At 52.5% G+C, this 24,625-nt stretch overlaps 1 protein-coding gene across 2 annotated transcripts in view; it reads left to right on the top strand.

The window, feature by feature from the left end:
* Positions 1-24,625, top strand: part of GLIS1 (GLIS family zinc finger 1) — a 243,125-nt gene that overhangs the window by 194,978 nt on the left and 23,522 nt on the right. The gene's annotated exons all lie outside the window — the stretch shown is intronic.

The following is a 24,625-nucleotide window of genomic DNA, read 5'->3' as shown; positions in this document are numbered from 1 at the left end:
TGAGTACCATGTGCCCATGTGAACTGCTCTGTGTCTGTTTCAACACACACCTGATGGGGTCAGAGAATCAGTTCTCCCCCAGCCAGCCTCAGCCAGTGGTGCAGTGGCTCTGCATCTAGATACCTGCTGCTGTCCCCAGAACCCCGTGAGGCTTTCTGGAATCTTTCTCACTTCCTTAAATCTAGTCAGTCACCAAGTAGATGACCCACCTCCTAAACCTCGCTCTCAAGCCAGACTGCTTGCTACTACTTTCTATATGAGTGAATGTGGACAAGCGACATAATGCTCTGTGCTTCAGTTTCCTCATCTGTAAAATGGGGAGCAGGCTGCTAACACCCACTACTGGGGCTGTTCTGGGGACTTGGTGATGCAATGTACAGAGCATGCAGGGTGTCCAGCAGATACAGCATGAGTGTGGCCAAATGGATACACTGTTTCCTGTCCCAGCCCTGGCCCATGGGATCACCCTGGGGTTTAGGGAGATGAACAGGTCTGTGGTGCTGGCCTGGCACAGCTCCTGTGCTGTGCACACACCCTGTGGGGCTCCAGGCTGCTCTCCCCGAGGCTGCTCACTGGCTGTGAGTGGTGGATGGACATGGTCTGGAGCTTAGCATCCTCCTCCCACACCTGGAAGTAAATTCTCATCTGTGGAAAGGAAGTTGTCATGACTGTCCTCCCTTCCACTCTGTGGGGATGCTCAGATGTAGTTACAGATATGAAATGTGAAAGTCCCACAAGAGCAGGTAACGGAAGGGGCTGCAAGCAGGTGAGATGTGTGTCCAGGAATTCAAGATGGAGTCTTACAACCTCGTGGGTGCAGGATGGCATTCTCTGTACTGACAGGCAGGCCTGGGTCCTGTGTCCAGACTTTGAGCGCCCAGTGCTGTCTTTCCTGTTTAGGGACACCCAGAGCAGCTGTTGGACTGACGCTGCTCCATCTTAGGGGGCCCTGTCTCCCCGAATGCTGGCTAAACCCTTGCTCTGGCCAACAAAGCATTATCGTACTTACTTTCTTGTCTGGTCTCTGGGCCACCCCACTAGCATGGGAGCTGCACAAGGGCAGAGGCTGTAGGTGTCTTGGTTACCCCTGTGTCACCAAGCTGGAATGGGGCCCAGCATCCTGTGGGCTCTTAACATTGGGTGCATGATGACAGGGCGAGTGCGTGGATGACAGGTCAGGTTGGACAAAGAGGGGGTAGATGGATAGGAAAAGGCTGCCTCCTGCTGTGGGGATGGCGGTGGGGGGAACCATCTCAGGAGGTGTGCCGGCTGAAGGAATGCTCCCTGGCAGAGGGCCGTGGAGTGATCCTGGGGAGGGTTAGATGAGGTAACCCTGCAAGGCTGTCTGGCCCTGGCTGAGCATTCCTGGTGTACCCTAGATCAGCAGCACAACCTGTGTTCACCAAGGCTTCCAAGGCTAGGGGGGCTGACCAGCTGGGTGGGCTAGCAGGATGAGGCAGTGTCTGCAGACAGGCAGAGAAGGTTGGTGGCCTCCTGCTCAGGCTGAGGAAGCAGCTTGAACACTTGCACTGCGTTGACTTGGTTGGGTCAGTTGAGAATTTGAACAAGTTACTTATTATCTCTAAACTGAGTTCCTTTGTATATAAAATGGAGATTACACTCGTTACTACCTGCCCCCACCAGGGTTGTTAAATATTTAAAAGGACTGAGTAAAAAAATGGGAATCTCCTTTTATGTCACAGAGGTAGTTGGTCTCTGCCTGTCCAACTCCCTCCTCTAGGGCAGGTATTAAAAATAAAAAGAGGAAAAGTCTTGTAGAGATAGTTTCCCAGGGGCTGCAGCCCGTGGCCCAGCAGATCCTCCTGTGGCCCGCAGGGCAGCCTCCGCACGCTGGCCGGAGTTGGGGAGAGGGGTGGCCTGGGGGTCGTTCCTGGGAATAAGTGGAGCCCGCTGAGAGGATGGATGGTGGAGGGGGAATGTTTCTGTTAGGCTAGGGGAATGTTTGCTTTTCTTCTCCAGGAACTGGTTGTGGTCATGTAAATCACCCTGGAGGAAAATCAGAGGGTACCCAAACGCATCTGTTGGTTTTTATAAAAAATAAAAAAAAGAGAAAGAAAGACAAAGACAACAATCTTTGTGGTTGACTTAGAAGTATTTTAATCGTCAATGAACGAGGGAAGAATAAAGCCCTGGAGCAGGCAGGAATGTAGCCAAGAGACCTGAGAAGGCAGGGCCGGTGGAGGCTGCCTGGACACTTGCCCCCTGGGCCCCACCATGCAGAACTGGTCCAGGCACAGGGCTTTTGTGCAGGCTCACAGGGACCTGCCTGGTCCTACTCCCATAGGGACACGATCCCCACCCATAGAAGTGTATAGTTAGGGTGTGCGGTGAGGCCTGGAGAGCCAGTAGTGGGGAGTCCAGGGGGTTTCCATCTTTGGTTATGGAGGGGAGTCTGTAAGAGTATGCATTGTGGGGTTGGCTATACCTGGTGTGTGTTAAGCATTGGCAGGATTAGGAGGGAGTGGGTATGTGTGTTTGTGTGATTAGATCTGTGTGGGTGAGGGGAGCAGAAGGAAGTGGGGCTTGGGCCATGACGTGGGGACTCTGACATCAACCAAGGAGTGGAGACTTGATTCTGCAGGCAGCCGAGGAAGAGATAGAGCAGGCTAGACCAGAGAGCTCACAAATGGAAGAGGCCCAGGAGGGGCAGTATTGCCCCCAGTGCTCTCTGAAGTACTCGTAGGGTCCCTGAGGCAGCCCCTTCCTGAGGCTTCCTGTTGGTCCCCCAGTGCTCTGAGCTACCTGCAGGACTGTTTAACCTGCCATCTTCCCAGCACCCAGGGAGGCAGTAGGGCTGACTCTTACCCCTTTTGACAAATGAGAACATGGGACAGGAAGGAGACACCAGCCTGAGGCTTGGGTCTTGGGGGAGGCTTTTGTGGGAAAACTTCGTGACCTGGGTGTCTCCCACCATGTGTACAAGGCTGCGTCCTGGGCACAGGGTGCTGAGCACAGGTGGGCTGCCACAGTTCCCAAAGTGCTGCCCCCAGTGTCCCCAGGCTTCACTGCAACCCTGAGGCACGGGGGTTGTGAATTTCTTCATATGAATGTGACATAACCATATCCTAGAAATTTTGCAAACCCAAAAAGAAAGAACGGACAACTGCAAACCACCACAGGGGAATGTTTTCTTTGGGCCTGTCCATGTCCATGTATGACAGTGTTTAGTGCAATGTCTGCCACAAAGTAGGTGCGCAACAAGGGTGACTCCACGTTCACTGCTGGGACTTTGTCCATTCAGTCACCCTATGTCTTCTGATTGGAGCATTTAGTCCATTTACATTTCAGGTAATTATTGGTAGGTATGCACTAATTGCCATTTTGTTAAATATTTTCTGTTCGTTTTTGTCATTCTTCTCTGTTCCTTTCTTCCCACTGTCTTCCCTTCTGCATGATGACTTTCTTAATGTTGTGCTTGGGTTCCTTTCTCTGTCTCTTTTGTGTATGTATTCTAAGTTTTTTGTTTGTGGTTGCCCTGGGGTCTATAGATAACTCCTTCTACACATGGCAGTCCATTAAGTTGATCGCTTAACTCTGAGCTCATTCTAACAGCACATATTTTATTCCCTCTCCTCCATGTTTCCTATATATGATGTCATCTTTTATACCATTCATTTGGGGATTCCCTTAATTACACCAGTTTTCCAAAGTGATCGATTAATTTGTTGTCTTTTAACCTTCCTAGTAGCTTCCAAGTGGTTGGTTTCCCACCTTTGCTTTATGTTTGCTTTTCATGATTTTCTTGCACCCAGTTATGCTCTTTTCCTCTTAAAAAAGTACGTCTAACATCTCTTGTTAGGCTGGTTTAGTGGTAGTGAACTCTGCTGACTTGTGTTTATCTGGGACATTGCTGGGATCTGGGAATGAGAAGAGTCCAAATCCCAGCGCAGCCCTTATCTCAGATGATGTCTTCACCTCTCTGAGCCTCCCAGCAGGGTTGTTGAGGGGATTATGAACAATAATTAACATTGATATATTTAGCATTATGGCTGAGGAATTTCCCTTGATTCCATTGCACATCAGAGCCATCGTTTTCATACCATTATTATAGCCCATCATGGGGACTGTGGTAGTTCACACAGCACTGTTGGATATCTAGGTTTTTCCTAGTCTTCCCTATTCCTCTTTCATAACAAGAATATTTCATTATCTTCTTGCATAAAGCTTGTCTGATCTCCAGCCTGGGTGGGTGCCCAGAACTGAGATGCCAAAGGGCAGTTGGAACCTGGATGTGTCTGAGTCGGTGTTTGCTCCAAGCATAGCCACATCTAACCCTCCAATCCCTGAGGACAAGACTTTCTCCCCTCTGGGCCTCATGTTCCCCAGCACCGCCTCCTGCATCCTTCTGGCCTAGTGCAGAGAAAGGCCGCGGATGCCCACTTGCTAATGTGTTAATAGACTGGACTCCCTCTGGTGCTGACTGCTGAAAACATCATCATCCATGATTTGCAGTGGGCTGGTTCCTGAGCCAGAATCTAGAATCTCCTGGGAAAAAAAATTCCTTTTCTACCCAATTTGAGCATGGATGGCTGTAAGGAAACTGAATCCTTCCTGAACAAAATTGTGCCCAGGTCCCCCAAGGCTGGCAAAGGAGACAGAAAATCCCATGAAGTGGGCTCAACCTGGTGGCCGTGGCTCCTGCCAGGCGCATCGTGTCCCCCCTATGGGGGTGTCTTGCTGCTCTGCCCCATTTCGGCTCCCTGTGGCACCATGGCCTCCCCACAGTGCCCCAGAGCTTCTACCTTGCCACTTCCTAGATGGGTGACCCAAGCTGGGTACTGCTCTGTGACTGTTTGCTTGCCTGTGATTTGGGGATGTAATAATAACAACAGTAACAAAAATAAAATAACACCTACCTCATGGAATTGTTGTGGGGATTAAAACACTTATTACATGTAACACACTTGAACCAGGGCCCAGCACCTAGTAAGCACTCAATATATGATAGCTGTTGTTGTTTTAGCCCAAAAATGACTTTACTTTTGCAGTCACATTTCTGATAAGGGACTTGTACCCAGAATATATTAAAAACGTTTACAATTCAATAATAAAAATATATAAATAACCCAATTTTAAAATAGGCAAAACACTTGAATAAACATGTCTGTAAAGAAGATATTCACATGGCCAAAAGCACATGAAAAATGTTTAACATCATTAGTCATCAGGGAAATACAAATCAGAACAATAATGAGATACTACTTCATACCCATTAGGATGGCTATAATCAACAAGTGAGTAATAACAAGTGTTGTCAAGGATGTAGAGAAATCAGTACCCTCACACACGCTGATAATGGGGATGTAAAATGGTACATCTGCTTTGAAAATAGTACACTTTTTAATACTATTTAATGGTGTACTATTTAATTTAGTATACTAAAATAGTGTACTAACAGTATACTTCCACAAACAGTTAAACATAGAGTTACTGTATGATTTAGCAACTCCACTCCTATGTATAGACCCAAAACAAATGAAAGCATATGTCTGCACAAAATCTTGTACGTGAATGATGACAAAAAGTGGAAACAAACTAAATGTCCATCGACTGAGGAATGGATAGATAAAACGCACTCTATCCATACAATGGAATATTATTTGGCCATAAAAAAGAATAAAGTGCTGATTCATGCTACAACATGGGTGAACTCTGAAATCGTTATGTTAAGTGAAAAGAGCCAGACACACTGGGTGCAGCAGGCCAGAGCCAGAAGGGGCCTGCGGGACCATCTTCAGTCCTCTCCTCTTTATTTTTCTGATCAGGGAACTGAGGCCTAGATAGGGAAGGTGGTATAGTGGAAAAGAGGAAGTACACTGGAATCAGACAGGCCTGCATTCGGGTCCCAGTCCACCAGGACTCTGGGGGCAGATGCAGGCATGAGTTGTCTTTAAAATGTGAAGTTGTTGAGCAGGTAAAGTGAGCAGACCTGGGGTCTAGTTGGAGCTTGGCCACTGGAGGGGAGAAATACAGCCTGTGTTCAGCAGAAACCACCCCCCATGCAAAGAAGCACAAGGGAGGCAAGCCAGCAGGGAGGAGTTGCAGAAGCTGGAGAATTCTGTCCCTGAGTTTTTAAAAATAAACGTGCAAAAGTTTTATATGCTTAATGCAGAAAACATGGTAAGCATAGATTTATAAGAAAAGAAAAGTCTTCCCTTCTGTCCCCTTCACAAAGCAAGCCTTCAGCTGGACCTCTCTGGGCAGCTCCTGGATCCTTTAGTAAAATAGAAATGGACTTTATGAACCATATTTCTAAAGAGAAATTATCATCATTCTGCTCTGGTAATCCCTGGTAGCCTAGGCTTGGCACGGCACAAAGGGAGAGGCAGGGAAATAGAATTTGTCAGACCTGGTCTGAGCCAAGTTCACCACTTTTGTGTTCCAGAATGTATACTCATTCCAAAGATGATGAAAAACCCAGTGTGGTGCTTACAGTTAGCCAGCCCGTCCTAAAGAAGGGCTCTAATGGGTCCAGGCTTGAGGGGACCTGCGGGGCCCACCAGAGCTTTGGCTACTGGCGACATTAAGGAGCAAGGTGCTTCAGGAGCTAGCTGAGTCAGGCAGATGGACCTCACAGAGGTAAGTTCAGACACACCTCAAAGATACTACAGGTTCAGTTCCAGACCACTGCAATATATGAATATTGCAATAAAGTGAGTCATATATTTGGTTTCTGGTTTCCCAGTGCATGTCAAAGTTATATTCACACTGTACCATAGTCTGTTAAGTGTGCAATAGCATTATGTCTCAAGAAACATTGTATATAGTTTAACTAAAAAATAGTTTATTGCTGAAAAATGTTACCCATTATCTGAACTTCCAATGAGTCATAATCACTGATCATATAGCACTGTAACAAATATAATAATAATGAAAAAGCTTGAAAAATTGTGAGAAATACCAAAATGTAACACATAGACATGAAATGAGCAAATGCTGTTGGAGAAATGGTGCCAATAGATTTGATTGACACAGGATAACCACAGACTCCCAATTTGTTAAAAATGCAATATCTGTGAAGCACAATGAAGTGCGATAAAAGGAAACGTGCCTGTGGCACCCTTCATCCATTAAAAGCAGGAACAGGCAGTGAAAAATGCAGTAGGGCTCAGAACCCAGTAGTCAAGAGCTAGTTCTATGAGGATGCAGGAAGAGATGGCCCTGCTGTCCTTTCTCTGGGTGTAAGGAGAATATGCCCAAGGCCAAGGGTCAGGGAGCACTGGGCTAGAAGTTCAGAGGCCTGGCTCCCTGTCTTGGCATCACCAGTGACTTAGTGGGCAGTCTTGAGCCAGTCTTTCCTCCTTTCCCAGCCCATCTCCCCACGTGTAAAATGAGAAGACTTCCTCTAATGATCCTTCCAACTCAGGCCTTCTGTGATTTGAAAAGAAAAGAGCATTTCTCCTTACCCAAAAGTGGTGTGGGGCAAGGGTGGCTAAATCTGATTGAGGAGATTGTTCCAGTCAGCAAATATGCCCTGAGTGAGCCCCCACTGTGTGTCCAGTCCATTGCTGGGTCCTGGAGAGAGAGAGGCCAGTCAGTGACACCACTCCTGTGTCTGACTCACACCCTCGGCCATTGGGAGAGAGGGACACAGAGGCCACCAGTTACAATCCTGAATCCTGGCAAGGACAGGGCTGTGGGGCCCCAGAGGAATCTAGTCCTAATAGTAGGGGAATCCAGGAAGGCTCTCAGGAAGAGGTAGTGTATGAGCTAAAGCTGGGAGAAAGAGCAGGATTTTGCCAGGTGAAGAAGCAGAAGGGCACTCTAGGTAGAAAGTGACAGGAGCAGAGGCGCCTCAGTGCAAGCTGCATGGAGAGTGACGCCCAGCACTGGCATGTCACACTGCCAGGTGCAGCCCTATCCCAGCCCCATAGGTGGTGGGCCCTGCCATCTCTTACCTTGTTAGGCCCTTAAAATAAACCTTCAAGGAAGGGTGATGTTCACTCTTTCCTGGAAGACAACTGAACCAGAGACACTGAGTAACATGCCTAAGGACAAGGCAATAAGCAACAGAGGTGGGACTTGAACCCAGGCCTGCCTGACCCAAAGCCCACACCCCATCCAGCTGGCTCAGAGAGGGGTCCCAAGCGTGTGGCTGGGGCTGCAGGGATGAATGTTGGAGGAGCCGTATCTCCTCCCCGCTCTGCAGTCCTGGCTGCTGCCAGGGAGAGAAATGCAGCCTTGTCCTTGGCCATCCAGGCTGTGGCTCAGACTTGCCTGCATGTCTTCTGCCCTGGGAGTGAGCCCATCTGTCACCACGGTTTAAGTGAACTGGCTGCTCTGTCTCCTGAGACTCCTCAGTCATCACCTGTCACCACATGTGACAGAGCTCAGTGATGTCACCCTGTGAGAAGCCCTCTGCACCCCTTGGTGCACCAGTGGGGTGGGCCTCGGGTTCCATGATGCAGGCACACAGCTATCATTGTCAGGGGCTTCCGCCCCAGCCGTTTTGGAAGATGGTCACCACCCATGTCTTCCTTCATCCTCAGAGCCCCTCTGGAGATGGTCCTGTTGTCCCCATATACGTAGGTGGAAACTGATTTCAGAGGGGAGTCGTTTGACCATGTCCCTCTGTGCAGGAGCAAGTGTCCAGACAGGACTCAGATCTTTTTGACTCCATGTGGAGGGTGGGAGTGTCCCCAGGTCCTGTTATATAGAAAAACTCACCCAAAGCCACATGCAGAGCCAAGAAGGAAGTCTGGTTCTGCGACCTTGATCTGTGAAAACACTAAACCGTGACTTTTAGACTTCAATAAAACAGAGTCATATAGAATATAAAGCAAAAAGAACATTATATTATACTCTTTGTATCAAGAAGTAGAAAGCAGAGAGTGAAGTACAAAGCATACAAAAGTTACCCCTAATTACACCATTCAGAAATAACTTCTGTTTCACATTTTAGAGTATTTTTCCAGACTTTTCTCTGTGCAGATAATAATTATACTCTTCATTAGAATGGAATCATACTATATTTACTGTTTGGTAACTTGCTGTTTTCACTGACAGTGTGTTTTGGACACCTAGCTATGTGCACTTAGCTGAATGAGGAAATGTATGAGTGGCTAGAGGAAGTATTGCTCTCTGTTCTCCTGTGCTGCTGCATAAGCCAGGCTTGTGAGCTCTGCCCATCCTGCCCTCCAGAGCTGGGAGTCTCTGTCCTGTCACTGAGTCCCTGTCTTCTGTAGCCTTGGACCTCAGTTTCTCTGTCTGCACTGGGGATCACCAGTGCTGATAGGTTGTGTTACAACAGTGTCTGAGGCTGACTCCACAGCCCAGGTAGGAGGTCACCCTATGCCATCATCACCATCCTTGGAATACCAATGAAAATGCAATCCCAGAGAGGTTCGGTGGTGTGGTTGTGCGAGTCACAAAACTGAAGAGGAGCCAGGATCTGAACTCAGGCCTGGTGGTCACAGAGCACTGTGTCCCCCAGAATGAGCATGCAAGAATAGGAAGAGCCTGCCCTAAGAAACCAGGGGGGACAAGAAAGGTTGGGGGAGCCTCAGTCTGCCCTGCTGTCTGGGCTGCCTCCATGTCCCCACCTGTAACACAGGGGTCTCTGTGGCCAGCCAGTCTTGACATTGTGTGAGTCTGGTTCCCACACACCTGGCCCACTACCTGCTTTTATCCTGTGTCCAGGGTGGATCCAGAGAGAAGTCTGGATTAGGACCTGCCCCAAACCTCAGAGCCTCTGCAAGGAGCCACTATTGCGGCTGAGCCCTGATGCCTAAGAGAATTCCAGGCCAAGGGAACAGCATATGCAAGACCACAGAAAATACAAGAAGTTCTGAGAGCCCAAGTAGTCAGTGTAACTGGAGCATAGAGAGGAGAAGGCAGTTTCAGGAGCCAGCCACAGCGGGGAGGCCCACAGATTCAGATGTGGGGAGGATGGAAACACCAGGCTGAGGACCTTGGGCTGTATCCTGAAGGCAGTAGGGAGCCATCGATGGGTCTTGAGCAATGAAAGGACCTGCTTTTTGATGAATTTGGAGCAATGGCCAAGAGTGGAGACAGGGAGGCCAATGAGGAAAGTGGCAGGATGGGCATGTGGCTGGCACAGCCTTGGGGAGAGAGCTATCAGGAGGCCTCACCTGGGCCCTGGGCTCCCAGCCCCACCCATGCTCCCAACTCACTTCCCCCAAAACAGAGCTCTCAGCCCTCAGCCCCCACTGGTAGCTCCGGGCCCAAGCTCAAGGCAGTGATTTATTTGCTGTAAATTGTTGTTGCCTAAGTCGTAGCTGCACGGCTCAGCACGACTGGCCTCTCCTCTTTTTGTCCTCCTTAACTTCAGCAGGCAAAGCTAAATGTTTTAGTTTTACATTATTCCTGACATAATGCTAACGAGTTCCAGGTGTCCCCCTGAGTTGGGCAGCACAGAGCTGCTGGCCAGGCATCTGGGTGGGGCCCTGCTCCCTGGGACACCCCTCCTGCCACCCCCTCGGTTCCCAGTGAAGTGCCCGCAGAGTATTTCTCCCTGAGGACCCCTTCCTGCTTTGTCATCTGGTCATACTCTTCTGAGTTTACTTGGTCATTCTCTCGTGCGGTGGCCTCAGGGTGCTTCTCCCCAGCCCGCGGGACAGAAGGTGCTGGTGCGAGCTGGATGGCCTGCCTGGCCCAGCAGAGGATCGCTTCCCTTTCAGAGCCCCGAGGCATCCCAGGCACAGGGGAGGGTGGCACACTTCCCCCAGCCCTTTCCAAAGTTTTTCAACCTGCATTGGACTGAACAGCTGTAGAATTGGGGTTTTACGGGAAATAAAGGCTCTTAGGGAATCTATAAAACAGTAGTGGCTATTGTTGCTAGTAATGTTATTTTCTGGTGACATGAAACATTTAATTATTTGTTTTTAGTCATTTACTGTGGCCTAGATTTCCTAAATTTGTAGACCACTCTGCTTTTTGTTGAATGTGATGTAAAAACAGGGCACCGGACAGCCTTGGGGCTCAGTCCTGATGCTGCTCCTTTACTCTCTGGGAGCCTGTTTCCTCATCATTTTTTAAAAAGCAATCTTTCTCAGGCTATAAGAATGCAAAGCAAATCTTGCAACACAATCTACAAGAATGCAAAATAAGCCATCTATAGCAAGTGATAAGGAAACGGGCAAGAAGGAAAAAGTGTACATTGGGAAAAAAGATTCTGTTGAAACAAAAAAAATCAAACCATTATTATAAAAGGACTTTACCAAGAACTGCTCTATTCCCCCATCCCATCTGCTTGAAGTCAACAAAAGTGTCTACATCTAGCACTTTGTGTTCATGTCAAATGTCAGATCAGAGTATCCTAAGGCAGAGCAAAAAGAAACAAAAAAGAAAACCCCCAACACCATGCCCCCAAAACCAAACCATAGAACAGCAAGTCCAGAGTTCAAATTGAAAAGAAGAGAAAGTGGTAGTTGAAAGAGGTGATGGTAAGAACCCAGGAATGGGTTGATCGCTCTCCTTCCAGGGGATGGGTAGGGAAGTTCATTAGGATTTGCAGCCAGGCGAGGAGCTCCACCTGGCTCATCGTGATACAGCAGCTGGCATCCGGGGCCCCCTGGAGACTAAACGAGGCAGTGCACAGAAAGGGGGTGTATCCAAAGGTGTCCAGGGGTAGCAGTTTTCCTCCCTTCCCCTTTCCTGCATCCCCAGGAGGGAGACAGACAATGGTCTCTGCATTATTGATGTCGGGTCTGCACCTGAAGTCCACAAACTTGAGTAAGAGAGAAAAAAAGTAACTGAACACACTCCTTGACCTCCTCCCTTCCTATTCTGAGAGTCTGTATGCTAGGTAGCAAATCACAGGCCACTGCCCATCTTTTCTCTTAGTTGCATCTAAGTTCGGGGGCACTGAGGAGGCTCACATTAAACCGAGGGTCCTCAAAGCCATTTCTCATGCTGGCACCTGCTGAGCCATCAGCATCCTGCCCTGCCTTCAGCCAGAGTCTACCTGTCTCCTGTCCATCCGAAAGGCTGCCTCAGGGCCAGCCTGACTCAGAGTCTCCCCTAGTGCACTGGGTGTGGGACCTCCTGAGACAGCTGAAGCCCTGCACATAGGGCACCTGGGTGCCGCATGGGGGGAGCCCTGCTGCAGGTCCCACCCAGGGCCTGGTGCCCAGGGTGGAAGGGAAGAACTCAGAGCCTCCCCACCTTTAGGGACCTCTCTCTCTGCACGTGTCTCACTTCCCCTCCTATGTTCATATCCCTGCTCAACCATCGTTCCCAGGCCCAGAGCCCAGAAGGCTTTGTGCTTGCTCCCCACAAGGCAGCTCCTGGCCTCTACTAATCTGGGGGACTTAGCGCACCGCCCCTCACTGCCCTCAAGGCTTGTTTGTTTGTCTTGTGGTTCTTTCATTCATTAACATAAGGTATTCGCAAAGCCCACTCTGCCAGGCCCTGTGTTGGGTACTCTCAGGTGAGTTTATGGCAGGAAAATCATTTGACGTATTAGCTGCATGACTCCTCTCTATCTCCAGAGTTCTTTCCATTCGACACTGAGGCCTGGGAATTTGAAACCCCAAAGCCAGGAACTTGCCCGTCTGCTCTGCCTTCAGCGAAGCTCGCTCCTCCCTGAGGCACTGGAGTGGAGGCGCAGTGCTATTCCACACATACCCACCTGGGAGATGAGAACTGAGGCTCAGCAGGGAGAGGGACTTTCCCAGGTTACCTGCTGGGCCCAGGGGCCTCTCCTGTGGCTGACCCGCCAGGTGCCCGGCTTATAGCCAGATGTCACTGGGCGCAGTAGTACAGCTGGGGCAGCAGGGGCACTGACAGCAGCTTCAATCGCTGAGAAGCCCCAGTGTGAGCCTCTGAGCCCTGGTCCTGCCTCTCGTGGGGTTGCCGTGATGCTGAGTACCAGGGAAGGCAGGTGTTCTGCAGACTGAGGCCGCCAGAAAGGTTTGCTTCTATCTCTTACTGGCTTCTCATCCCCTCCATGGGTTGGATTTCATCTGTATTTTTTTGTTTGTGTAATTGGCTCCTACTTGTGCTTGACTTTCCTGCACTAGCTTGAGCGTGAGTGCAGGGCTGTCCCCGTTCCTTCCACCCCATCACTAAGCATGAATCCAGACGCGGGTTGGATCAGGGGTAGGAGGGGCCTAAGTTGCTGTCACATGGCCAGCCCACGTTGGGGCCCCTCAGTTGATCTATGTTGGGGGGCTGGTGGGGGAGTGGTGACAATGCCGAGGCACGTAACCCTAGCCTGTTTATGTCACTGGGCCCTAGGTGGCAGGTCCAACCCAATTTAGGCCTGTTGGAGACCCCTGAGGGTAGCTTCAGGAGCCCTTGCTCCCTCCAAGCAGTCCTGATGAACATGCAAGCCCCTTGACTTCCCGGTCACCCAGGAGTGGGTCACTCACCTCCTCGCCTGTGGGGCTTCTGACCCTGAGGAGGCTTCCCCCACCACCGTGACCTCCATGGTCCCTGCTGCCAGCAGTTACATTCACCAGTGGTCTTGCCCAGCCTTGCCCCTGCCCCTCATAGGCCTGGTTCTGAATGTCGCCACTTCGCAAGGTGGAGCCCCAGAGCCTCACAGGACATCCTAGTGGGATCTGAACCCCAGGTATGCATTGGGCAAGTTGCTATCACCCACGTGCAAACTTAGACGTGAACTTTGCATGCTGTACATTTGAAATGACTCCCGGTAACCTGATGTGAGGTTTCCACTCAGGAGATGGGTGGGATGTCTCAGATGTCTGTCCTGCTCAGACCTGGGACTCTGGGTTGTACAGGGCTGGGTGTTAGTGTAGCTGCCATCTGTGAGACCCTGTACATTCATCCCCACTGCTTCACCCTCCTAGCCAGCCCCGGTGTGCAGGCAGCCTTGGGGTAATTAACCCCAGGGAAGGCCAGTGACTGAGGTCATACAGCAACCTGTGACAGAGCCAGAGCTGGAACCAGGTCTTCAGACTCTGATGTTTTCCATATCATGGACCCTCCCCTGTTTTTTAGGATTTGGGGAGAAGCCCAAAGGGAACTAACATTTACTGAGCACCTGTCCTGTACCCAGTACCAAGGCCTCACCCTGATTTCCATAGCAGGCATCTGAGGCCAGAGTGTCAGTGAGACCACTGAGCTCACAGGGGCCAGGAAGAGGAATACTGCCCCTGAGCCCCTGATGGTGCTGGGAGCTGGGAAAGTCCTGCCCAGGCCATGGGGCGGCGGGTGGGGGAGGCTCTCGGGGAAGGGTTGAGGCTGGCGGCTGGAGAGGACCCTTGTGTTCACCGTGATACCTCTCCCTCCTCCTGCCCAAGCAGTGCTCCCCAGCCTTACCCACGGATCCTTTGATTGGAGGTTGCATCCATCTAGGAAGGTGTTTCCTCAGCAGATGGGACTGGGTGCCTCTGCTTTGAGGTTGGCCGTGGAGTTGAGGTGGGCTGCTGTTTGGATCCCCAACCTGTGCCCACCTTCCTCCCAGGGTTGAGCTCTGAGAGGCCATGCCAGGGACCAGGCAAGGCCCCAGAGAGTGTGCAGGGTCTGCATGGAGGGTGAACTGTGAGAGTCAGGCAGTCCTGGCCTCAGCGCCAGGGTAACAGCTAGGCAGAACAAGGACCCAGGCACTCCAGAAAGGGCAGGAATGGGAGGATTAGGGGAGGCCTTGTCTTCCTAAGTGGAAGTGTCTTTCTCAGAGTGGGGGTGGAGCTGAGGGTTGAGCCAAGCCAGAAGGACAGGGAGGACTGGAAAGGAGGATAGAGGGTGCCTGTGAGCAGAGGACACAGCATGGGCAAAGGCCTGGAGGCAGGAAGGTATGGATGTGGCTGGAACATGGGGAGGGGGAGTAGGCATTGGGCTGGAAGTCAACAGGGCCAAAGAGTATTCTTGGACTTGTCTTGGGGTTCTCTCAGGTCATGTGTGCCCTCCCCAAAGCCAAGTCAGTGCAGCTGCCGTGGGAACGTTAGGAGGTACAGTGGGCCTGGTGCCTCCCATCTGAAGCCTCAGAGCCAACTTCCGGGGTCCCCTAGAGCCATGGAAAAAGGTGTATCGGCTGTGTTGATGTTGCAGTGAGGGCATGTCCCTCCCTGACCTCCTGGAAGCCTTTTCTGGATGCGATCCCTGGGGAAGGCTCTTCTCCCCGTGCACACACAGACCTCCTGGAGGCTGTCACGCACTGGATGAGCCATGCTGTATACAGGGCTGTGTGTCAGTGTGTCCGGGCTCCGGGGAGTTTGTTTATTTTGGGCTGTGGTGGGGTCTGGGGCCTGGGTGTATATGTGTGCATGTGTGCTGGCCCATGGGTCTCTGTGACATGAGGGATGTGTGTGTGTTTGAGTTAGTGCTGAGTCTTGATGTCCTGAGGCTGTATCTTTGACAAGTGACTTGGTTGGGAGGCGAGGTGTCAGAGCATGTGCATCTGTATTTCCAGGTCAGTGGCTGGTGGCTTGGTGTGCATGTCAGCCATTCTGTGTGCAGTCTGCTTTCTACTGGGCACTGGCCTCTAGCCAGCCTCTCTCCACATCTCAAGTGATGTCTAGCCACTGCTCTGTACTGGGAGCTCCCCTGAACCCCACCTATCTACTTAGGGAGCAGGCTGAGCCCCCCTTTGGGGGCTCCACACACTTCAAGAGGGATGGCCTAGCCCTCTTGACCCTCCCCAGCTGGAAACAGGAGCTGGTTTCTTGCCCAGCCATGGACATGGTGCTGAAGAAGGGTTCAGCCTTCAGTGTAGTCCTAGCGAGGAAGGACCCAGGGGACTGCAGGCCGGACCCCACCTTAGAAGCCTCCTCCCATGGGCAGGCACACCTGGCTGGCTCTTGGAGGGAGGTCTGTGGCCCCCAGCCCATTTGCCCTTTGCTTGCCTTTTGTGTGCCCCGACCCCCTCTCAGCCTGCCAGCCTCTCTAGAGCTTTGTGAAGGCCCAGAGAGCCGAGCAGACATGAAGAGACCATTGTCCTAGGATCTCCTGGCACCCCTTTGGCTGTGGCTGCCTGAGACGCTAGTGTGGCCCAGGGCAGAGCACTCAGGCCCTGGAGGCAAACCCAGGCTGCACCCCTCAGGAGCCCTGGGGCTCTGACACACAAACTCCCTGGGCTTCAGTTTCTGCCTCTGGAATAAGGGGGTTGTTGTACTGGCTTCCTGGGACTAAGGAGATTGTGTTCAGGAAGAGTCTGGTCCAGTCCCGGGTACATAGTGAATGTGATAGCTGCTGTCATGGTCATAGCCTCCCTCATGCACACATCTGTCCATTTATTCATTTACTTAGACAGCTCTGTGTGCCCAAAGCTAGACCCTCAAGGGCCTCACAGGGCACAGGCTGGGACCTCCAGCCTTAACCCCCCAGGGCTCTCTCCCCAGCTGTCCCTTCCCTTCTTGCCCCAACCCCTCAAGGACCAGAGAAGCATGAGGCTCAGGACACCAACCTATGGGAATCCCATGGGGGCTCATAGGACAATAACGTCTGGGCCCGAGCTCCTCAACCCCACACCCAGGATGTGGGTGTGAGGAGTGGACCTCAGCTCCCGGCTCGCTGGCCTTTCAAGCTGGCCAAACACAGAATTATTTGACATCTTGGAGAAGGATCCAGCACCACATGGTTCTCCCATCCAAGTTGTTGTAGAGTAAGTTAAAAGTTTGTACAAATATGAGAGTTGATCCCTGAATGGCCTGCCAGACTGTTGTAACCCAATATATTTTACCCTTAAACCAGAAATGTGTTTGTTTAGAAGCAAGTCACTGGCAAATGCCAAAACTGGAGGCATTTCCTCCTCTGCCCCCACCCTTCTCTGTTCCCCCAAATCCCCTCTCTGCCCTTTCTGTCCAGATTCTTAACCAGATCATGAGAAACTGGGCCCTCCCTCCCATTTGGGCCATGATGGCCCCAGGGAAGAAACTTGACATTCATCAGGCACCCACTGTGTGCCAACCCATATGCTGGGCATATCCTTTTTCTTCTAGCAGACATTTGCAGTGGCCCCATTTTAGAAAGGTGAAAAATGAGGACAGAGATGGGAAGTGTCTTGCCCAAGTGTGTGGCCGTCAGTGGTGCAGCTCCGGCACAAGCCTCCGTCTGTGTGACCTCATCACCTATGGCTTATGGCACTGTGTCCCACAGCTCACAAGTGAAACAGGGTCCTTCATCCTTCCCCAGGGCCAGAGGGAGAGAACAGTGGCACCCAACACCAGCAGTGTCTGGCTCCATGCTGCAGCTTCCCTGAAGGATCTTGCTCAGCCATTCTCCAATATGGGAGAGGCTCAGAGAGGGCAGCCTGCTGAATGGGGTGAGCCCAGCCCTGCAGATTCTGACGGGTGCCTCAGTGCCTTCCCTCTCCCCAGCCAGCACTTGAAGGGTCCTCGGGCCTGGCCTGGAGGGGAAGACGGTGCCCCCTCCCCAGCGCCTGGGATGGCTCCCCTCTGGCTTTCGTCTCCTGCCCTCGGTCCTGCACATCACACACAGCGGTAATGGATTGTAGTGGACTTTTTTCAATTAGGTTCTGATTTTCCCCTGCCTGTTACTATAAAACTCCAGATGGTGTAGGCTTCACGGTTCCCCGGGTATTTTCCCCCATTATTTCAATCTTTTTTTGGAACACACCCCGCGTGTGGGAACTGGGCCTTTCAAGAGCGTGCACTGTGTGCGTCAGCCGGGGTGGGGGCGGGGGACTCGCTCTTTGTCACCATGAGCCTCACTTGTCCTCGTGTGCTGGCGTCTCCTGTCTTGGAGGGCACCAGAGGAAGGCAGGCAGCCTGCTTTCTCAGCACCAGCTCTGCACCCAGGGCCAGGCCTGGCCTCCACCGGGGAATGGAACCTAGGATGAGGGCCTAGCTGGAAATCATAGCAATAGCTGCTGAGTGCCAGCCCCATTTTGGGGGCTTTATGAGGGGTTCCCGAGGCAGTGGCCAGAGGGGTTAGGGACATATATAGACAGACTTACACATCAGCCAGACTCAAGATTGGATCCCAGCTGTGCGACTTACTGGCTGTGTGACCTGGAGTCAGTGATGTCCCCTTTCTGAGCCTCAGTTTCCCTATCTGCAGAGTTCTGCTAGGGAGGAACCTCACCGGCAGAGCATGTTGTCATGATTAAATGAGATGCCACATTAAATACACAGCACCCAGCCCTTGGTAGGTGTCTGAGGGGATGTCACCCAGTCACTTACATCATTGTGAATTCATCCCGGTTTTGTCTTAGGTGTTGGGGCCCGATGTTTTAATGTTCATGCAATTCATGCATTTTAAGGTAAATAAGAAAACTCTGACACCATTCTTACATTTTTCTAGACTGTTTGATGTCCCTTCCATGCCTTCTACTCTCTCTCTATACCCCCCACCCCCAGTAGCCACCCTCTCTGTTGCCCACAGCATGTGAGCCTTTAGTTTCTAGCCAGATAAACCTGCTGTGTGTTTGGTTATTTGAACCAGTGGGTTTCAAATTCACCCTGAATAAGAGGTGTCTGGGTAATTGTCCAGGTGGACCCACATGGCATCAGGGCCCTAGGCCACAGGACACATGAGTGTTCCCAGAGAGCACTCACCCACCATGTGCCCGGGGGTGCCCAAGAGATGCCCCCATCTACAGATGAGGAATCTGGGCTCTGACAAGTAGATGAACTTGCCCAACATCATCCAGTTGAGAAGTGTGGTTTACAGCACCCAGGCCACTCTGACGCTAAAACTCAATGGTGTGGTGGGGGGGGCAGTTGGAGGGAGCAGCACCACCATACCATAATCAAGGGCTAGATCATACCAGCCAGAGGCTGGGGTGACGATTTGTACTTGCCAAGGCACTGGGGAGCTATGCAGGGATTAATCGGGGAGGGACTTGGACAGATACGTAGGCTTGACTCTTCATTCTACATTACCGTGTGGGAAGGAGCTGGGAAGAGACGGGCCGGAGGCAGGACAGGGGCTGGTGCAGTCACCTGGGTGAGCCATGCTGGCAGGATGGCCCAGGGCAGGGAGCAGCAAAGAAAAGGAGGCAGCTGTGAAAGATGCTTACAAGCTGGCATCTCCCTGGCTTGGTGGCTGGGTGGATGGAGAGGCCAGGGAGGAGGGAAGCATTTCCTGGCTTCAGCATCCAGGTGGAAGGTGGGAGGTCAAGCCAGGGAGTCCAGCCAGCAGAAGTGGCACCGGAGCCCCCCAGGTGAATGACTCATGATGCCCCATTTGCTGGGCCACAGCAATGATTGCACAGGGAAGTTCCTGTGGAGTCTTTTGGGATCAAAAAAATCCCCATATTCACCTGCTTCAGAATGAATCACACCCTGTAGGTGTGAGTGGAGGGAGCCCTCCACCCTCTGTTTCTGCTTCTGCCTCTCCTTTCCCCGCTCCCCTTCATGCTGGCTCAGCAGGCCCTTAGATGTCTCTAAAACATGCACCGCCCCTCCCAGTCTCGCTGTGCCCTCCCCCGCTGTGTGTCCCTGCCCCACCTGGATGTTGAGCCCCGGCTCCTCCCAGAAGGCTTTAGCGAACCCCTGGCCTTCCTGGGCTGGAAGCCCCCTGAGATCAGCCCTTTCTCAGGGCTCAATTCATTCTCTTTTGTTTGCAGTTAGGGCCTTTTGGGGTCTTTGTTGCCCTAAAGTCCTAGCTCCCAGCACACTTGCTAGGCACACAGGGGCAGCTGAGTGAGGCAAGATGTGAATCAATGTGCAGAAAAATGAGAGGATGAATGAGGGAATCCAAGAAGTGAGTGGGTGGGTGGGGGGCAGGTGCATGGCGGGTGATGGGGCACCGATGAGCAGCGGTGGGATGGGGGATGGGGTACACAGTGTGGGGCATGGGGGGATGGATGGGGTACACAGTGTGGGGCATGGGGGGATGGATGGGGTACACAGTGTAGGGGAGGGGGGATGGATGGGGTGCACAGTGTGGGGCAGAGGGGATGGATGGGGGTACACAGTGCACACTTTCAGAGCTATAGGGTTTGTCTGACATTGTACCATGTGTTGAAGATTGATGGGTCAGTTCTTCCTCAAAGAGTTGGCAGTTCTGACTACAGCTTAGCCCGGGCTCGGTGCCCTTAGCACAGTGGCAGCAATTTTCCCTCCTTGCCCACTTCCATATGGAGGTCGGGCATGCGGTGTCCCAGGAGGTCTGCTCTGCAGGGCTGTACACCTGGACATTGACACCAGGAGGAAGGGACCTGTCCAGGGCAAAACCTGCCCTGGAACCTCAGGGGACTGGGGTGTAAGGAGACAAAAATCAGGAGGGCCCACCCCAGTGTGTACCTGCTGGGTGCAGACCCCACAGAAGCATCATTACACCCTTTAGGGTCCATCCTTCACCCCCATCAGAGAAACGAAAGCTCAAAGCCAAGTATGTGCCTCTTGGCTCCATTTCTGCTCCAAGACCCACGTTTCTATGCAGGCAGCATCCATACCCACAGCCCCACAGTGCTGGGGCCTCCCTCCCTGCAGCCCTTGCAGCCCCCACGCAGCCAGTGCAGGAGGCCCTCTCAGGCCATTCCCACCCCAGCAGGCTGCCTCACTCTCTCTTGAGGCGACTCCCAGCACCCAAAGGGCACCCCATGGGCTTAGCATGGAAAGGGTTTTAGGGCCAGCCCAATGGCAAAGCTATTGATCAGGGCAACCTTTTCTTTACTTTTGGGGTCAGTGAACCTGACCTCCATTGGTGTCTTCTCTAAGGGTCAAGACCACCACAGTAATAATGATAACATTTAAGGAGCATGGCCTGTGTACCACCCGAATGTGCACATTGCCCACCCTCACAACTGTGAACTGGCTGCTATCATCTTCATTTTAAGAGAAAGAAACTGAGGCATAGAAAGGGCACTGACTTGTCAAGATCACAGGACTGTCTGCTTTCCACCTCTGGACCCTCCACTACAGGCTCTATCATATCAGACTGTGGAGGGCCTTGAATGCCAGGCAGAGGGGCTTGATCAGATGTCAGAAGGCGCGATGAACCCTGGAGGGTCCTGAGTGGGCCTGACCTAGTTAGATTTGCAGTTTAGAAATAGACTGAATGCATTAGAGCGGGAGGGGCCTCGGGGGCTGTCTGGGGAAGCAGCAGGGAGGGGCTTTAGGTGGTCAGCTTTAGGAGGTCAGCCTAGGCCCTTCCATCTGTGTGACTGCTGACAGGTCCTGGCTCCCCAGGGTACAGATGGAGGGAGCAGACCTGTCTAGGGTGCCTGCTCATCCAGCATGTTCCCCAGTGCCATCCTGCTCCAAGCCCCATGCCCAGACCCACACCTTCCCAATACACCTGAGCCAAGGACTTGAGTATCAAGGTGTGATGAGGTTAGTCCAGATATCAGGCTGGAGGAGGAGGATGGGGAGTAAGGCGAGGGTTTAAGGAGTGAGAAGTGGAAACAGGATGGGCGGCAGGCCATGAGAGCCCACCATGCCCAGGGGGATGTCGTGCACACATGCATACCCCCTTCCAACTCTGCAGAGGGGCAACAGACCTGGGAGTTGCCACCCAGGCAGAATGCGACTCCAGGACTTACCTGTACTGTGACCTTAAATGATAGCTACAGTGACATACTGGCAGGCACCTGGTGCCGAGATGAGTACTCACCATGCATTATGTCATTAATCCTTAGCCCCTCTCCATGGTTGGTAGAACTCATCCAGTTTTATAGATGAGAAAACAGAGACCCAAAGATTGAAGGGACTTGCCTCGGATCGCTCAGGGAGTGGAGGAGCCGAGACACAAGGCCGGTGACCCATGCCAGAGCCTGTGTTGCTAAGTGTGGTGCTGGTTCCCCACAAGCCTCGGCTTCTGGCAGTGGGAGAGGAATATTTGCCCCGCGGGCTGTAGAGAGGATGCAAGATAACACCAGTGACAGCATCAGGGCCAGCAGAGCGTGCACACATACGTGCTGAAGCCATGCACCTTCCCGCCATCCCCTCTCTGCCTGTTAGCCCATCTGTGTGGTTGTTGAATGCAGAGGACCAAGGGGACCTAGACAGCAGCTGCAAGCAGAACCCACATGCCCTCAAGGCCCCTGGCATGTCTGGGGTGCTGGCAGTGATACCAGCCATACCTGCTGCATCCTCATCCCAGACCAGTCCTCAGAGGGTAGCACCCCTTCTCCACCTGCTGCTACCTCTGCTTGCTACCTGGAGGGACGGACCCCCCATCACAGTGCCCTGGCCAGCTGCTTCTTGTATTCCAGCCTGTGAATCAGCTCTGGGAAGTTCTAGGGGTGCAGGGAAGGGCCAGGACAAGGCTGGACAGAAGTACAAGAGTGTGGCATGGACATAGGACCATTGGGGTACCTTGATGAATGCTGGAGGGAAGAGGGTACATTCACAGGGGCACATGTACCCCCAAGCCTGGGAACCCCTATTGGGTCACATTTCTAACCACCCTTTGCCCTATGAATGAAATTCCAGCCCTGCCCTCAGGAACTCCCAAACCCTCAACCTGGAGGCATGGAGAGAAGGCTGCCAGTGTGCAGCAAAGACCTTCTAACCCACAAGCTCAGGGTGTGACCAAGGAAGGGCCAGGAAGATTGGAGAAGGTTTCTCAGAGGAGGTAGTGCTTGAACACCATGAGTTGTCTGCCCAGTGAGCAAAGGAGGGAAGGGCATTCCAGACCAAGAGAACAGCTCAAGCAAAGGCTGAGGGGCATGAGAGTTCCTGACAAATTCGGAGCTGATCACTCCCCTGCAGCTACAGCATGAGGCATGGGGTATATGCAGATGGGAGAGGCCTCGGGAAGACCACGAACACCACGCTGGAGATCCTGAACTTCTGAAAAATGTATAAATAACTGATCAGTGGGTTGGAAGGGAAGGCATCCCGGGTGGGGCAACAGCCTGAACAAAAACATAGGGGTGGGAGGAACTGTGCTGAGGTGGAGGGCTGGCCAGAGGGGCAGGGACCTTGTGGGACAAAGTCAGGAAAATCACGCAGCACGTGAAGAGTTACTGTGCCTCTGCCTCAGATGTCTGCCCTCCCCACACGAGCCAGAGAGGACCAAGGCTCTGGCCGCGTGCAGAGAGGCAGTCCGTCTTCCAGCTCCAGCATCGCCACCTCACTTCAGGGAGAACTTGGCACGGAGGCATTGCAGGAGAGCACAGGGGTGCTTGTGGCCTATTTACTCCCCAAACAGGATTTCCTTCTGGTTTTGATGCATGGAAAAGGCACAACATCTGGAATTAGGAGCAGAATAGCCTCTAAAGCCCAGCTGCAGGCAGCCTGCCTTGGAGCAGCCCCAGCAGAGCTCAGCCTGCAGTTGTGGCCCGGCCTTCAGGAGACAGGCATTCATGGAGGGAACTCGCCCCACCCTCGTCATTGTCTCTGGATCCCTGTCCTTGCATCTGTCCTGGCTTAGGGGATGAAACCAGTGACTTAGGAGAGGGAGCCAGCCTCCTCTGGTCTCTTCCTCCCTAAGGGTCTGCTTCCCCCAGCCCACTTGTCCCCAGAAGGCAGTAGACATAGCTGGGCTTTGGTGTCAGGTGTGACCTGCATCCTGTCTTTGCTATGTCACAGCCCTGTGATCCCACAAAGCCTCTGCCTCCAAGATGGGGAACTTGAGGCCACACACCTCATGGGCTGTGTGGTGAAATGTGCAGCACCAGCCCTGGGCAGACAGAGCAGGTCTGTGTCAGCTCCTCTGCCCCCACCTCAGTGGGTACTGCAGGAACACTGGCCTGGCTCACCAGCCAGACAGCGGGGGAAAGCAGGAAGGAGCAGCCAGTCACATTAGGGGACCAGGGAACGTGCCACCAGCCAGCATTCAAGCTGGACCTGGGAGGCTGAGGTGGGGAATGGATTGTTACAATGGAGGGGCCATTCCTTGCTGAGTGACTTGTGGGAACGAAGGCTTGAAACTGCCTGGCAGATTCCTGCTGGGAGGCAGTATGGGGTGGGAGTCCAGAGGGCCAGGAAGGTGGGGAGGGCCCAGGGGCTTGAATGCCAGGCCCACAGGGCTTTAGGCAGAGAGTGACGGTATCCCATTTCTACATCCAACTTCCTGTAAGCTGTGAGAGTAGGGAGAGAGGAATTAGCAGTGAGAAGATTGGGGAGAGAGGCGGGGGCTTGGCACAGGCTGGGGGCTGCAGAAGGAGGGCACTGCATCTGTTGCGCTGTGTCCAGTCCCACCCCTGACCAGGGGCATCATACATCTGAGGTGCACCCACTGCATGACCATTGCCCAGCATGGGGCCTGGTACATAGGGGGCACTGGACAAAGGGCCAAATGATAAAGAGTTTATAATGATAAATCTCTGGGCCACAAATGCGGTCATCATTCAGACAGTGGTCAGTATTGATGCTGTGCTCCAGATGGACAAAGCCCTTCGGCAGTGTCCTACTCCTTGGGGCCCATATCAGCCCTGAGTGGTGGCCACACAGTCTCAAGTTGGTAGGCAAGGAAATAAGTCACAGAGAGGCTAAGGGTTAATGCCCAAAGCCTCTGGGACAGAGCTGGACTCAAACCCAGGCCTTGGGTTCTAAATCCAGGGCTGTCTGCACGACGCCGTGCACCAGCTGTCTGTCCATTCAGGGCTGTGCTGCCATCAGATGCCACTGGGGATCCTTCCAGACCCAGAGATGGAAAGACCACATTTTTCTCTAGCCCGTGCAGCCATTTTTAAGTCAGGGGTGTATTTTTTCTTGATCCACCAAGGTTTTCAGATAGAGTCTGGGTCCTGAGCACTTCATGGGGAGGTGAACTGGGGCATCTGGAGGCCTCAGGCAGGTCCTGAGGCCAGAGGATGCTAGGG

Source organism: Manis pentadactyla, chromosome 4 (genome assembly GCF_030020395.1).
Source record: "Manis pentadactyla isolate mManPen7 chromosome 4, mManPen7.hap1, whole genome shotgun sequence".
NCBI lineage: Eukaryota > Metazoa > Chordata > Mammalia > Pholidota > Manidae > Manis > Manis pentadactyla.
This window is presented reverse-complemented; position numbering and strand designations above follow the sequence as displayed.